The sequence below is a fragment of the Lissotriton vulgaris genome, chromosome 7 (genome assembly GCF_964263255.1).
Source record: "Lissotriton vulgaris chromosome 7, aLisVul1.2, whole genome shotgun sequence".
Taxonomy (NCBI): domain Eukaryota; kingdom Metazoa; phylum Chordata; class Amphibia; order Caudata; family Salamandridae; genus Lissotriton; species Lissotriton vulgaris.
In genome coordinates this window covers 1666871832-1666886784 of record NC_141695.1, presented here as the reverse complement: position 1 = coordinate 1666886784, position 14953 = coordinate 1666871832, and the positions used below count along the sequence as shown (strand labels likewise).

Sequence of the window (14953 nt, the reverse complement as noted above, 5' to 3'; positions counted from 1 at the left end):
AGTGAGGTTTGTAATAGTATGAGGCCAAGTGATTTGCTTTGTATGGTTTATATTATGTTCCAATTGGAGTCTTTATCTTAAAGCCTGTTCCTGATGTTTTGTGGGTTTAACATTCTGCCCACATACTAACAAATTTAACTTTGTGTGCCTCACTTAGCCTATTTAATGATTTGTAATTATAAACCTCTGTTGTGAAATGTAATTGATCAGAAATCACATAAACGTGTAATGACACCTGTCATGGTGTTTGACGTGTGGATTTTGACTCTCCCTAACTCCCTAAATAGTTACACGTCCTACATTTCCCAAATGCCTGACTTAGTGATTTGTCGTGTGTGACTTTGTTTATGTTAAACAGGAGATGGAGACACCTGGTTCAGAGAGGTGAAGTCTTGCTTTGCCTTTTCTATTACCCACCTAGGCAAAAGTTATCTGTAATCCATACTGCAAAGTCGTGAGCAGATTTACAAGCCCCTTGCGCCACTTTTGCGTCACTTTTCCCATGTTAAAAGTGACACAAATGTGACGCAAAGGGCTTGTAAATCTGCCCCTCAGAGTTTTGTTAGAGATTATAGAGAAATTGAAAATGCAAAGGAGGCACAGTTAGAATCTCTTATGCTGCTTAAATCCAAGTTGAACCGGCACCAGGGACGCCTTCAAAGACGCCACCCGCATACACCACCAACTGATCCAGACCGCAAAGAAAGCCGCATTCAAAGATCGACTAGACAACAACGCCCACAACAGCAAGGAATTATTCAACATCCTCAAAGAGTTTACCAACACCACTGCCAACTCCAACGACATCACTCCCTCTCAAACGCTCTGCGACTCCCTAGCTTGGTTCTTCCACGACAAAATCGCAAACATCCACAACAGCTTTGCCAAACAACCCGAAGACCAACCCACACAACCTTCCGCTATACCTTCACCCCCCTTGAACATCCTTAATAACTGGAACCCTATCTCCACTGAGGACACCATCCGCCTGATGAACTCCATCCACTCAGGATCCCCCACAGACCCATGCCCTCACCACATCTTCAACAAAGCTGATTCCATCATAGCACCACACCTCTGAGACGTCATCAACTGCTCCCTCAACTCCGCCACCTTTCCGGAAAGCTGGAAACACGCCGAACTCAGCGCCCTTCTGAAAAAACCCACAGCTGACCCCACCGAACTCAAAAACTACCGCCCCATCTCGCTCCTTCCATTCCCAGCCAAAGTCATCGAGAAAGCCGTCAACAACCAGCTCGCCGCCTTCCTCGTAACCAACAAATCCCTCGACCCCTCACAGTCCGGCTTCCGAGCCAAACACAGCACTGAGACCGCACTCATCGCTGCTACAGACGACATTCGAACTCTACTGGACAATGGAGACACAGTCGCCCTCATCCTCCTCGACCTATCCGCTGCCTTCGACACAGTCTGTCATAGCACCCTGATACAACGCCTCAGAAACATCGGAATCCAGGGTAAAGCACTGGAATGGATCACCTCGTTCCTCGCCGGAAGGACTCAGAGAGTCCGCCTCCCACCATTCAAGTCGGAGGCTACTGAAGTCATCTGCGGCGTGCCACAAGGATCTTCACTCAGCCCCACCCTCTTCAACGTATACATGAGCCCCCTCGCGGCCATCGCTCGCCAACACAACCTCAACATCATCTCCTACGCTGATGACACTCAACTGATCCTCTCACTCACCAAAGACCCTAACACCGCCAAAACCAATCTACATGAAGGAATGAAAGAAGTAGCCGAGTGGATGAAGCACAGCCGTCTGAAACTGAATTCAGACAAAACAGAAGTCCTTATCCTAGGTACCTCCCCCTCCTCCTGGGACGACTCTTGGTGGCCAGAGGCCCTTGGAAAAGCACCCATCCCGACGGACCACGCACGGAACTTGGGCGTCATTCTGGACTCCTCTCTCTCGATGACCAGACAAGTCAACGCCGTCTCATCATCTTGCTTCAACATTCTCCGCAAGCTCAAAAAAACATTTCGCTGGATCCCCACCGAAACTAGAAAAACGGTCACCCACGGACTGGTTACTAGCCGCCTGGACTACGGAAACACCCTATACGCCGGTACAACTGCAAAAACTCAGAAAAGACTCCAACGCATCCAGAACGCATCAGCCAGACTCATACTAGACATCCCGCGTAAAGACCACATTTCTGGTCACCTGAAAGACCTCCACTGGCACCCCGTCAATAAGAGAATAACATTCCGCCTCCTAACCCACGCACACAAAGCACTTTACGAACTTGGACCCGAATGCCTCAACACACAACTCTCCTTCTACACCCCCCCCCCCCGCCAGCTACGCTCTTCCAATCAAGCCCTCGCTGCTGTACCCCGCATCAACAAAACCACCATGGGAGGAAGATCCTTCTCCTACCTGGCGGCTAAAACCTGGAACTCACTTCCCATTCACCTTCGCCTCACTCAGAACCACCTAGCATTCAGAAAGCAACTTAAAACCTGGATATTCGACAAGTAACTCCCCACCCTTCCTCTAGCGCCTTGAGACCCTCTGGGTATGTAGCGCGCTATATAAATTCATTGAATTGAATTGAATTGAATTTTAATTTAAAAAGCAACTGCTACCCCGATACAAGATGTCTTCGTCTGCCCTGTGTTTAATTCGTATATGATCTGGTTAAATCTAATCAACAGAGGAAGAAAGTTCCATGCATTAGGAGAAACGTAGAAAAACTCTCGACACCACGTTTTACATTTCCGAACATGGGCAACAATACAGGAGCATTCAGAAGAACACCAGACTGTCCTGTGAAGACATTAAGGTCCCTATGAAAGAAGGCTACACCCTTACTGAGCAGGCCTGGTGCAACAAACAGAACACTTTGAAAAATGTGCTGTCTAAAAGGAAGCAGGACTGATAAATATAGAAAAATATAAGTCCTTTTATATGCCACCTTTTGAATAATTTGTTGAATATGAATCAGATAAAGCAGCATTCCTAAACAGGGAGTTTCAGTAGACCAGCCTAGATAAGACACTGACATGGATTACATTCTTTCTCAAGTGAGAAGGTAACCATGGAAGGATCTTATTTAAGACCAAAACAAGACAAGACAAAAACAGAATGAAGTGAGATTATTTACAGGGTACTCGAAGTTGAACTCGATATTGAAGACAACCTCTAATCTACGGACACAGGGACCAGGTCCGAACGCCACCAGGCATCTGGCCACTGAGAAGTATCGGTGCCAAAAATTAGTATCACTGTGTTGTCCAAATGGATTTTCCGATGGAGTTTAAACCTTACACTTATACCTGCTATACTTTGAGACTAAACTCCTCTCCACCGCCGGTAGGGAAATCCTTGAAACATGAACCTCAAATGTAGGAATTTGTCAGTTTTGGAACTGGCGCATCTTGTTGGCTGAGGCAAGGCCCTAGTCAGACATAACCTATCACTCCCTTCAGGGGCTGGTGGTTACACTCACTGTATAACCTGTACTCACCCTTGGGTAGCTTGGCACTGAGCAGTTAGGCTCATCTCAGAGGCAATGTGTAAAACATTGGTACAGCACTCTCACACGATAAATACACTGAGCTTCACAAAAGTGACTTCACATGTGGTGTATTAAATAAAGTTTGTATTCAACACACACATTAACTAACACAACATGAACATCATGTATTTCTGGGTATAAATCACATTTGGAAATATAACTAACAGTACTAGGCCTATCCATGTTAAATATGACATCAGTAATATGTACACTTGGAAAAAGTCCTACTTTACTCCCAAGCACCCTTATGCAGTGCAAAAAGTTGTCAGAACGAGACCCACCCTAGCAAATATTCAATGCCTCACAGTTATAGGGTGCTCCCCAGTTCACAACGATATCAGAAATGTGTACTCACAGATAATTACAACACTTTATAAATAGCCCGATGGGCCAAGGCTGCATGGGTAAAAACCAATATCAAACATAATACTCTCCTGGCAAGGAATTAATGTGTGAGGCAACACCACCGTCACTCCCACACAGCCACTATGCACCAATACACGGTGCTATGGATATCAGGCAGGTTCGTATGGCACCCACAGGCACACAGCAACCTAATGCAGTACACTGATATCCGGCTGGTCAGTTGATAAGGCACTTGCAGACCCCTTGGCCCAAGCCCTCCTTCACCCTTCAGTCAACCCGACTATCCTACATCACGGGTTGGAGATAAACAAAACCTTACCCCTGATACCAGGCTGGTCGCAGACGGAGTCACACTTAGTCAGGGTCCCGGAAAATGGTGGGGTAGGTACCAGGGCTAATCAGGCGGCAGTCAAAAAATTGAGGTTTGGCCACTATTCGGGAAGTTCAATCAAAGGACTCCACACTGTGCCTTCAGGCATCAATCCAGTTCTGAGAAGCACAGGGGGATTAGGCAATCTCTTGACCCACTTCTGAACGCTCTCAGAAGCATTCTTTTGCCCAGTCAATTACTCTCACCACCCTAATCCTGGTAATACTACCTCGCAACACAAAGTCGTTGGGCTGGGTGAGGTGAGGGCAGTTGGTCTGCCACACTGAGGGCACACAAAGGAGCAATCGATGAATGGGGATTGAAGCAAGGGAGCCTCTCAAAAGTAGGAAGCACCCTGTAGGACACACATCCATCCAAGTAGCGCCCAGGCAGCCTGGGCACTCTGGAACATGAATCCGCTCCTCCGTGCCTCCCTGGAAATGAGGCACAATATCTGGTGTACATTGGTACGAGTCGCACCAGACAGTTTTATCACACACACAGAGTCGCAATTCAGCACCTCCCTGGAAATGAGGTACAGCATCTGGTGCACGTTGAGCTGAGTCGCACCAGACAATTCCGGTCATACACAACAAAGAGTTACCAATCCCCTGCCTCCTTGGAAATGAGGCACAATGTCTAATGCGTGTTGAGTTGAGTCGCACCATACAATCCCGGTCACACACACAGGCACAAGTTCAGCTGTGCCACACAAGGTAGAATAAGGCACTGCTACCGGTACGCCCCCACCTCCAAGGATCGCAACCTGTGTATCGGACACTTAAGAGGGGAAACTGCTCTCCAGGTGTCACACGTACATGGTGTGGGGCCCTACCAGGAAGTCTTTAATGTCCCTGAGACTATTACAACAGTAATCCTCCTTGTAAACAGCAGATTCCTCTAGCAGTGTGAACTACGCAGTTCCAGGATCTCCGGTCCTTCTTCCCCACAAGTGTATCTCTGCCCTGCTTAAGTATGGCACCTGTAGTTATACTGTAGTTTGCCTTTGAAGTTGGGGGTGATTCAGAGTGTTTCCCTTTGAACCACAGATGTCTCCCCTGAATTTCAATCCTGACTGCCTTTGAGCTGTGGAATGTAGATCTTAATCTGTTTTGGGGCCATGATCTGGCTCCAGAGGCCAAGTGTCAAAACCTCTTCCTCCAATCTATCCAGACAGGCTGTCAAATGGCAGAGGTCTGTGTTGGACCTAGAGATGCCAGGTCACATAGGGTAGCCTGGCCTAGGGTAAGACAGTCAGTTATCAGAGGCACATGTGTAAAGGTTGCACACCACCCAGCAGTAATTCAATGCACTTCCACACAAAAAGGACACTACACCACAATATTGTATGAAAATACGTGCTGCTTTATAAAAATAATACTCTTATTTTATCTTTTCTTTCTGTTGTTCATCAGTTTAACACACTGTACATTTGGACCTGACGTCTTCAAACATTTCCTGTAACATCAAAAGAATCTAGTTCAATAACCACTTAGCATTTCAACCTCTTTCAGAAATTTTACATAAAATCCTCTATCTCAATGTTCAGAAGCGGCAACCCCCCTTTTAGCAATGGAATGCACTTACAAGAGGAAGGCTCCTGATATCAACGTCTGAGAACCTCAGGTTTTCCCAACTAGACTAGAGTTCCCTTGTTAATCAACCTCTGGCTTTTTAGATAAGGCACAGATTAGATGATATGGCATAAACAACTCGAAACAGGGCGTCATTACATCAGTTAAATTGAAGAACTTCCCCCTAGCTCACACAGAATTAGGTATGCGTCAGTTCTCTACCAAGTGCCAGGAATTTTCCCCCCACCACTGGTTTCCGTACTCTCAGTCAAGGGTCAGAAGAGATGGGGGTGTCTCTCTTCTCTGGAATCCCCCTAGGAGGAAGACTTCAGCCCCCCCAACAGTTCCCACTTCACTCCTTACTTGGATTATGTTCAAAAAGGCTGTTCCTAAACACTGCCCCAGCACCGAGGTTCAGCTCCCCTCAGTGGGCTCCTTCACTCCCCCGGCAGCAGCCTTCCTCAAGGGCCCGGCTATTCTTGATATAACCCAGCCCCGAGGAGTGGTCAAACTCGGTCTACTCCCAAAGAGCGCTCCGCCTGGATCTCCCCTCAGGCCGCCTTCGACGATTTACTCCGAGGATGCGCTACCGCGCATGTGCGGGAGAGAAGCGGCCCTGGAGCGGAGACTGCTCCACACGTCTGACGCTGGAAGTTGCTCTCCACCGGGCCTGCTCGATCCTAGGCCCCTCCTGTCAGGGAAAGCAGTACCGGCTTGGAGTATGCGCAGTAGCGCGCGGCTTCAGGCTCGGACAGCCCCTTTCTTCTCAGCTCAGTCGCGCTGCCACGACAGCGCTACCGATCCCCCAGGTGTCCCGTCCACAATGGATTCAGGACGAGCAACACAGCCACCAGAGCCCTGACTCTCCTCACCTCGTCCTCACAAGTGGGGAGGTGTATTCACTGGCTGCACTTCCAGTCACAGGTGAGAGAGCACAGTTTCACGAGGGCAGTAGTCTGCTTCGCAGCCTTAGAGGAGGGGGTTAGAGGTGAAGTCTCTCACTTTTGAGCCCCAATCCTCTTCTCTCGGCAAGATCACGCTAACCCTCCATACTGAACAAGAGGAGGCGGAGGGGGATTTCTCACTTCCGTTCCCCTCAGCAGGGATCTCCGAAGCTCCACCGTTAGCTGGGGTTAACCCCTTCACCTGACTTGAGGTAACTCCCTGTCCAGGGTCAGCAGGACGGAACTAACTTGGTTAGGTCAACAGGAATGGGGGATGGTGATCCCAATAAGGAGGCAACCCTTAAAAAGTAGTCCACCCTGTGAGGACCCTACCCCTTCCAGACCTCAGCCTTCACTCTAGCTGTTCCTCTCTGACAAGACAAAATGGCTGCACTACAGTTGGCCTTATATAGGCTGGCCTCAGAAGGTCCAGAAGGGACCAGAAAGTTCTGGAAGGCCCCTATTCTAGTCTATGGGTCCTTCCCAGGGATGACCGTTATGGCAGTTAATGGCGACCATTTTGTGGGCCCCATACTTTCCAGTCAGAAAAGGCACCTAGGCCTTGGGTGAAAACTATGAGGGTAAAAGAGCATCTAACTCCTAAGCCAACACCGTAAAAATAGTCCAGTGGACACAAAAAGATATAAAGGGTATGAGGGGCAAAAAGGGGACAAAATAAATAATAGATTGGAGGGAATACCCAAAGGCGGACAGGTCTAACAGTCTGTTTTTCCAGTTGCATGCCCAATGTGTATAGCTGTCTCTGAGGAATGCACAAATGTGATCCACCATCCTCCAGTGTGGACTGGAGTCAAACTAAACAGCGACAAAGAATTTTAGAGCAGAGAAATGCATTCTTTCTGGAAGTGGCATTTCTAAGTTTAATAATGACAAATCCCTCTTTACCACAGGAGAGGGTTTGCCATTGTGAATTCAATGATAGAAAACATTATGAGCCTGCTCCACTGTAAGCCTCTATTGCAGCTTTAAGTACTTTCAACCATTCCTCCTTGTGAACCTATGGGAAGAGCAAACCTCATAGGTAGTGAAAACACACATGGGTATTCTTCACTACCTGGACAGGGAACACACATGTGGTCCTGCCCGGCCTTTCACCTACCACTTACTTCACCCCTTAAGACTTACCCCATGGTTGCCCTAGTGGTAGTGAAGGGTCCCCTCAGGATTGGCCAGTGGTTTCGAAAGGCCAACCTGAGCATAATTTAAATTGTGCACACACAGGCCTGCAATGGCAAGCTTTGGCACATGTTTAAAAGCACCATAGGTGCAAGTGTGCACACACAGGCCTACATATAGGTGCAAGTGTGCACACACAGGCCTACAATGGTAGGCTGAAGACATGTTTTAAAAACTTCAGGTAAACACCACTACTTAACGTGTGTAGGAAAGGCATGCACACTTTCACACAGCATTTACAATGGGAAAATGCCCAGGGCTCTAAGGCCACTAAAAGAGAATCAGCAAAACCCATGAGGAAGAAGCAAACATTTTCGGGAAACACTACATCAAGCGTGTCAGGTCTAACTGTCAACGTCCCATTCCAATATGAGAGACAGACAAAAGGAATTAACATATACACCACCATGTGCACTCCTCACAACCATTTAGGTACTATGTTAAAATATTCTTAACTACTGTACACAAAGGGACTCCCTCGTACATTAGAAAACCCCGAAATTTCGATTGTTTTCAAAGCCTAAGAGAAAGAAAATGGTCAAATATATCCAGGTTAGCTTGTAACAATATTGGAGTCCTTTCATCGTTGGAGTTCTGATTAAGCTTGGCATGTTCAACATATTTAGCTTATGTGTTGTGAATCCCTCTAAATTATCGTATGGATTTTTTGAGATCTGCATGTTTGTAGTTCAAACAGAGCACCCTGTTGATTTAAGGAAACTATTGTGTGAATTCACGCATACTATTACAGACAGCAGAAGGATTAATAAGTTGTACAGAAGGTCAGCTCTCTCTGTAATTTTCACAAAATGTACATTGGAGTCATTCAAAAACAGGAGTTGTTTATACAACCTACAACAGATCTGGAACTTCATTCTGGAAGTGCCCCAGAGAAATCTTGTGGTCAGTTTGTGTAAGATATATTTCATGACTGGAGGCTAGAAGTTGACTTGCTCATTTATTGAGCAACTGGCAATATCAATCAATCAATCAATCACGGCATTTGTAAAGCGCGCTACTCACCCGGGAGGGTCTCAAGGCGCTGGGGGAGAGGGGTAAGTTACTGCTCGAACAACCAGGTCTTGAGCTGCTTCCTGAAGGAGAGATGGTCTTGGGTACGCCGTAGGTGGGTGGGGAGGGAGTTCCAAGTCTTGCCTGCCAGGTAGGAGAAGGATCTTCCTCCGGCGGTGGCTCTGCGGATGCGTGGTACGGTGGCGAGGGCATGGCTGGTCGATCGTAGCTGGCGGGTGGGCGTGTAGAAGGTCAGGCGGTCGTTGAGGTACTTGGGGCCCAGGTCGTGGAGAGCCTTATGTGCGTGGGTGAGGAGTCTGAACGTGATTCTCTTGCTGACGGGGAGCCAGTGCAGGTCCCTCAGGTGTCCGGTGATGTGGCTGTGTCGGGGGATGTCCAGGATGAGTCGTGCGGAGGCGTTCTGGATGCGTTGGAGTCTTTTTTGAAGTTTGGCGGTGGTTCCGGCGTAGAGGGTGTTCCCGTAGTCCAGTCGGCTGGTGACGAGTGCCTGGGTGACAGTCTTCCTGGTTTCAGTGGGGATCCATCTGAAGATCTTGCGGAGCATGCGCAGCGTGTTGAAGCATGAAGATGAGGCGGCGTTGACTTGTCTGGTCATCGACAGGGAGGAGTCCAGGATGAAGCCCAGGTTGCGTGCATGGTCCGTTGCTTTGGGAGCAGTGCCCAGGGCCACCAGGAGTCGTCCCAGGCGGAGGGTGATGATCCCAGGATGAGGACTTCCGTCTTGTCTGAGTTCAGTTTAAGGCGGCAGTTCTTCATCCAGTCGGCGACGTCTTTCATCCCTTCGTGTAGGTTGGCTCTGGCGGTGGTGGGGTCGTTGGTGAGGGAGAGGATCAGCTGGGTGTCGTCGGCGTAGGAGATGATGTTGAGGTTGTGTTGGCATGCGATGGCTGGGAGGGGGCTCATGTAGACGTTGAAGAGGGTTGGACTGAGTGAAGATCCTTGTGGTACACTGCAGATTACTTTGGTGGCCTCGGATCAGAACGGAGGGAGGCGGACTCTCTGGGTTCTTCCGGCGAGGAACGAGATGATCCACTCCAGTGCTTTCTCTCGGATTCCGATGTTGCTGAGGCGCTTTACTAGGGTGCGGTGGCAGACAGTGTCGAACGCCGCAGAAAGGTCCAGGAGGATGAGGGCCGCTGTTTCCCCGTTGTCGATCAGGGTTCTGATGTCGTCTGTGGCTGCGATTAGGGCGGTCTCGGTGCTGTGGTTGGCTCGGAACCCGGACTGCGAGGGGTCGAGGGATCCGTTCGTCTCGAGGAAGGCGGCAAGCTGTCTGTTGACGGTCTTCTCGATGACTTTGGCCGGAAAAGGAAGGAGCGAGATGGGACGGTAGTTCTTGAGGTCGGTGGGGTCCACCGTTGGTTTCTTCAGGAGGGTGGTCAGCTCGGCGTGCTTTCAGCTCTCCGGGAAAGTGGCGGTGTGGAAGGAGGAGTTGATGATGTCTCGGAGATGGGGTGCAATGATGGCGTCGGCTTTGTTGAAGACGTGGTGTGGGCATGGGTCAGTTGGTGATCCGGAGTGGATGGAGTTCATCGTGCGGGTGGTGTCTTCGGTGCTGATCGGGGTCCAGTTGCAGAGGGTGGTGGTGGCGGGCTTTGGTTCGGTGGTAGGGTGCGTGGTCTGTGCGTCGAAGCTGTTGTGTATGTCGGCGATCTTGCGGTGGAAGAACGAGGCGAGTGAGTTGCAGAGGTCTTGCGAGGGAGTGATGTCGTTATTTCCGGCGCTGGGGTTGGAGAACTCTTTGACGATGCTGAAGAGTTCCTTGCTGTCGTGGGCGTTGTTGTCCAGTCGTTCTTTGAGCGCCGTCTTCTTGGTTGCGCGGATCAGCTGGTGGTGTTTGCGGGAGGCGTGCTTGAGGGCTATCCTGTTGTCTGTGGTCTGGTCGAGTCGCCAGGCTTTTTCGAGGGTGCGGCAGTTCTTCTTGGATTCCTTGAGTTCGTTGGTAAACCAGGGGGTTTTCTCTTTGCCGGGTCTGCTGGGAGGGTTCTTTAGTGGTGCGAGGTCATTGGCGCAGGCGGTCAGCCACTTGGTGAGGCTGCTGGCTGCTTCGTTGGGGTCCGTTGTGCTGGTGGGAGTGTTCTGGTTGAGGGAGGCGGTGAGCTGTTCGGCGGCGATCTTGCTCCAGCTTCGGCGGGGAACCTGTTGCGGGTGGTGGTGGGTCGTTGTTCTTCTGAAGCTGAAGTGGACGCAGCTGTGGTCGGTCCAAAGGAGTCAGGTGGCGTGGCTGAAGGAGATGTGCTTGCTGGATGAGAAGATGGGGTCAAGCGTGTGGTCGGCGTAGTGGGTGGGGTTGTTCACCAGTTGCTTGAGTCCGAGGTTGGCGAGGTTGTCCAGCAGGGCGGTGGTGTTTCGGTCGTTGTTGTTCTCCAGGTGGAAGTTGAGGTCACCTAGGAGGATGTAGTCGGCGGAGGGAAGGGCGTGCGGGCTGATGAAGTCTGCGATGTCTTCGCTGAATTGTGTGCGTGGTCCCGGTGGTCGGTAGATGAGGGTGCCTCGGAGGGTGGTCAGTGTGTATCTGGAAGTGCAGGTGTTCGGCGGCGCTGAAGGTTTCGTCGGAGTTATCGAGATGTGGATGGTGTTCTTGTGTACGATGGCGATGCCTCCTCCCGTCTGGTTGACGCGGTCCTTCCGGGTGATCTTGTATCCGTCCGGGATGGCTATGGCGATGTCGGGCGCTGAGGAGGCGTTCATCCAGGTTTCGGTGAGGAAGGTGACGTCTGGTCCTGTCGCGTCGAGCAGGTCCCATAGTTCCAAGGCGTGCCTGTGGACGGAGCGGGTGTTGAGCAGGATGCACTTCAGGTGGTTGCTGCTGGTGCTCGACTTGGCGGGGGTGGTGCAGGTCCGGTAGCAGGTGAATCGGCAGGCTTGACAGACGAAAAGTCCCTGGGTGCGTCTCGGGGTTGCTCGGTAGCAGGCAGGGTTTCGGCCGGCATTGAGTGCGTTATGTGACTAATATAGATACAGATCTAGCTAAAATATACCTCTACCCCTGGCATTAAGTGAAGCACTCAAACATAAATCTACAAATCCAAATGATAATAACCTTCCCTGGCAGTGGTTTTTCTTTACTGACAAATATACTGAAGGAAACATGGTCTACTCCTAAAGCTGAAGACTAAACTGACACTTCCTTGGGTCCAATTGAGCAAATGTGTCAGTTTATTCAAAATTAAACCCACGACAAAAAAGAAAGAAAATATTAACTGAGGAAAGGTTAGACAACTGTATAGACTGTCTCATGGACCAGCAGTTGATTGCCTGTCCCTAGCTGACCACAATGAGGATTTGCAGGGGTAGCTGAGACAGAATAAACAATGTGCGTTTGACCCAGAGTATGGCACTGAAAGGGGCACAAATAAGAGTTAGTGTTTACTTTATTTCAAAACGTGCTCCTGTACAAGTCTGACTGGGACTTTGTGAAAGATATCCAAAGTGGAGATAGTTTTGGGTTTACCACCAAGTTGTGAAGATCCTCCCCGTATATTTTTATTTATATGGGAAACATTGTGTTTAATTATATGGGGTCAAGCACTTTAGAATACAGATTGATCTAAAATTTAAAGGAACTTTACATTTTATATATCTATAAAGCAAATATTTATACATGCACATTGAAATATAATATTGTAGTATCCCTCTCTTATGGTGAATAATATAAACGTGATTAAATAATTCAAACAGGTACTTGAATATAATTATTTAGGTGTATGATTTGTAATGCTACAACACATCACCAGAGCCACTTTGCAGAGCATGTAAGACAGATAAGAACAATATAGGACAGAGTCTTTGCAGGCCATGAGATCAGAGATTATCATGAGGGGGTTTCAAGGGACCATGGGATGAGTTAGTAGAGGGTGAGCTAATGTAAGATGAGAAGTGCTGTTCCAATAAACATGGAGAGGATGGTTCTAATAGAGTCTGTTTACAGATCATGGGTTTCTTTGAACAGCTTCGCTTTCAGTCCTTTTCAAGTGATAGTAAACTGAGCAGGGAAGTTGGTCCAAAGCATTTAGAAAACGATACCCCGTATTATCACTTTTTAGTGCCATTTTTTTTCTTCTGTATGTGGCAGTTTCAGTCTAGCCAGTGCTGCTGGGTCTGAGGTAGGTTGTGTCCTAATGTGCAGTGAGGGGTAGATTTACACAGACAGAATGCATTATCTCACCTGAGTATTTAAATATGGTACATAGTCATTTGAATGTAATCCTTTTCTCGACTGAGAGGGCCAGGGTAATATTGTGTTCCATTAAGTTTAAAAGAAGCTTTGCTGTTTGGTTTTGTGTCCTCAGTTTTTGAATCATTAAAGTACAAGAAATTGTCTTTCATCTGGAAGAATATCTATATGAGGCTACTAGCAATCTTCGAATAGAATTTCTTGTGTTCATTCGGATGTCGACCTGCATGTCACCAGCAGACATTTTAAATTAATGTTGGTGCTGCCTTTGGTCCCTCATTAAGGGAGGATTGGATAAAGAGAGCTAAAGAGCCACTAATACAAGGTCATGATTCCTGTCTTTGGAGTAGTATGTTTTGATTAACTCAATAATTTTTGGTCCCGACTTTCACCCCCGTTAAGGAGGATTGGATCCAGTAAACCGAAGAGCCATTAATCCAGGGTCCTAATTCCTATCTTTGGAGTAGTATTTCTTGATTAACTAAATAATTTTTGGTGCTTCACCCCCATTAAGGAGGATTGGATCCAATAAACAGAAGAGCCATTAGGCCAAGGATATGATTCCTTTCTTAGGATTTGTTCGTCTTGATTAGCTATCTTGTATGCTGAAGACGCCTATGTTAGAAATGGGCAGACCTTAGCCAAGTCTTTTAGATCAGCAGCACTATTTTGGTAGAGAGTTGATGGTAGTATGTTGAATGATCTTAAGACTTGACTATATTTGATTGGCACAGTTTAACAGGTCGGTTGATGTCAGGGGCTAGAGTACCCATCATTCCTTTATGAGGGCTGTCTGACAGGGATTGGCAGGCACCATGGATAACTCTTCTATTGGCCGTGATTTGGTAGACTTCATGTTTCCCCAGGCAGCTCAAGGAAGCATTGAGAATAGGTCAATTGATTGTGATGAAAGGAGATTTGGCTAGAGAGTCTTGGATTACCTTTTGGCGATTGTCAGTGTTAGATGTAAATAGGTTAAAGGGATGTTTGCAGAATGTAGGAGTTGGGTTTATTGGAGCCTGGGTCTGCGATATCTGAATACTTGGAACAGTTTTCCTGATTGACGTGGTGCCTTCACGATAGAAGGGTATGTTCACTAGTTGGGTGAAACTAAGATGAACACTAAATTGAGTCTCTCAATTCAAGTATTTTCTAGCAGAAATCACCCAGAAGTGATCTCACTGTTTTGTCAAATTGCAACAAGTTGCTAATTTATGTTATGTTAATTTATGTTAAATGACATGTCTCTTGATGGCACTGCATGGACATTTACCGGACCAGATACAGCTGGTTAAAGTCATGATTCTACACCAGTGTCCTCTTTCAGAAGTACCTTCAATATTCCTAACCAAACTAAAATCTATCATCAGTTTGGTTTTTTGGGCATATAAAATATAATTTTTGACCTGAAGGAAAATACTAACTACATCTAAGAGGAAAGGAAATCTGGTATTTCCAAAGAAATGTTTATGCACCAGTCAATGGCTAATCGCAGTGTAATTTGTTTTGTTACTGAACATCAGATATTACTTTCAAAATATTCTCAACCAAGTAATTTATTAAATTATTACTAAAGTTAGTAGAATATTATTGTCTAGGTTTAGTGTACGTCTGAATGACGTATTAACCTGTATGGTGGAATCCAGAATGTCTTGCCTTTATTGACCAAAATGATATACAGTATGTTTGAAAAACACAGGCCCTTGCTTACACCTGTTGGCATTTCCCTAATAGAAACTGTCTTTATT

The 14953-nt window shown here is 47.6% G+C and overlaps 1 protein-coding gene across 4 annotated transcripts in view; it reads left to right on the top strand.

Annotated features, from left to right (window-relative positions):
* The window catches only part of HCK (HCK proto-oncogene, Src family tyrosine kinase), a 216870-nt gene that overhangs the window by 166327 nt on the left and 35590 nt on the right, over positions 1 to 14953 (top strand). The window lies entirely within an intron of this gene.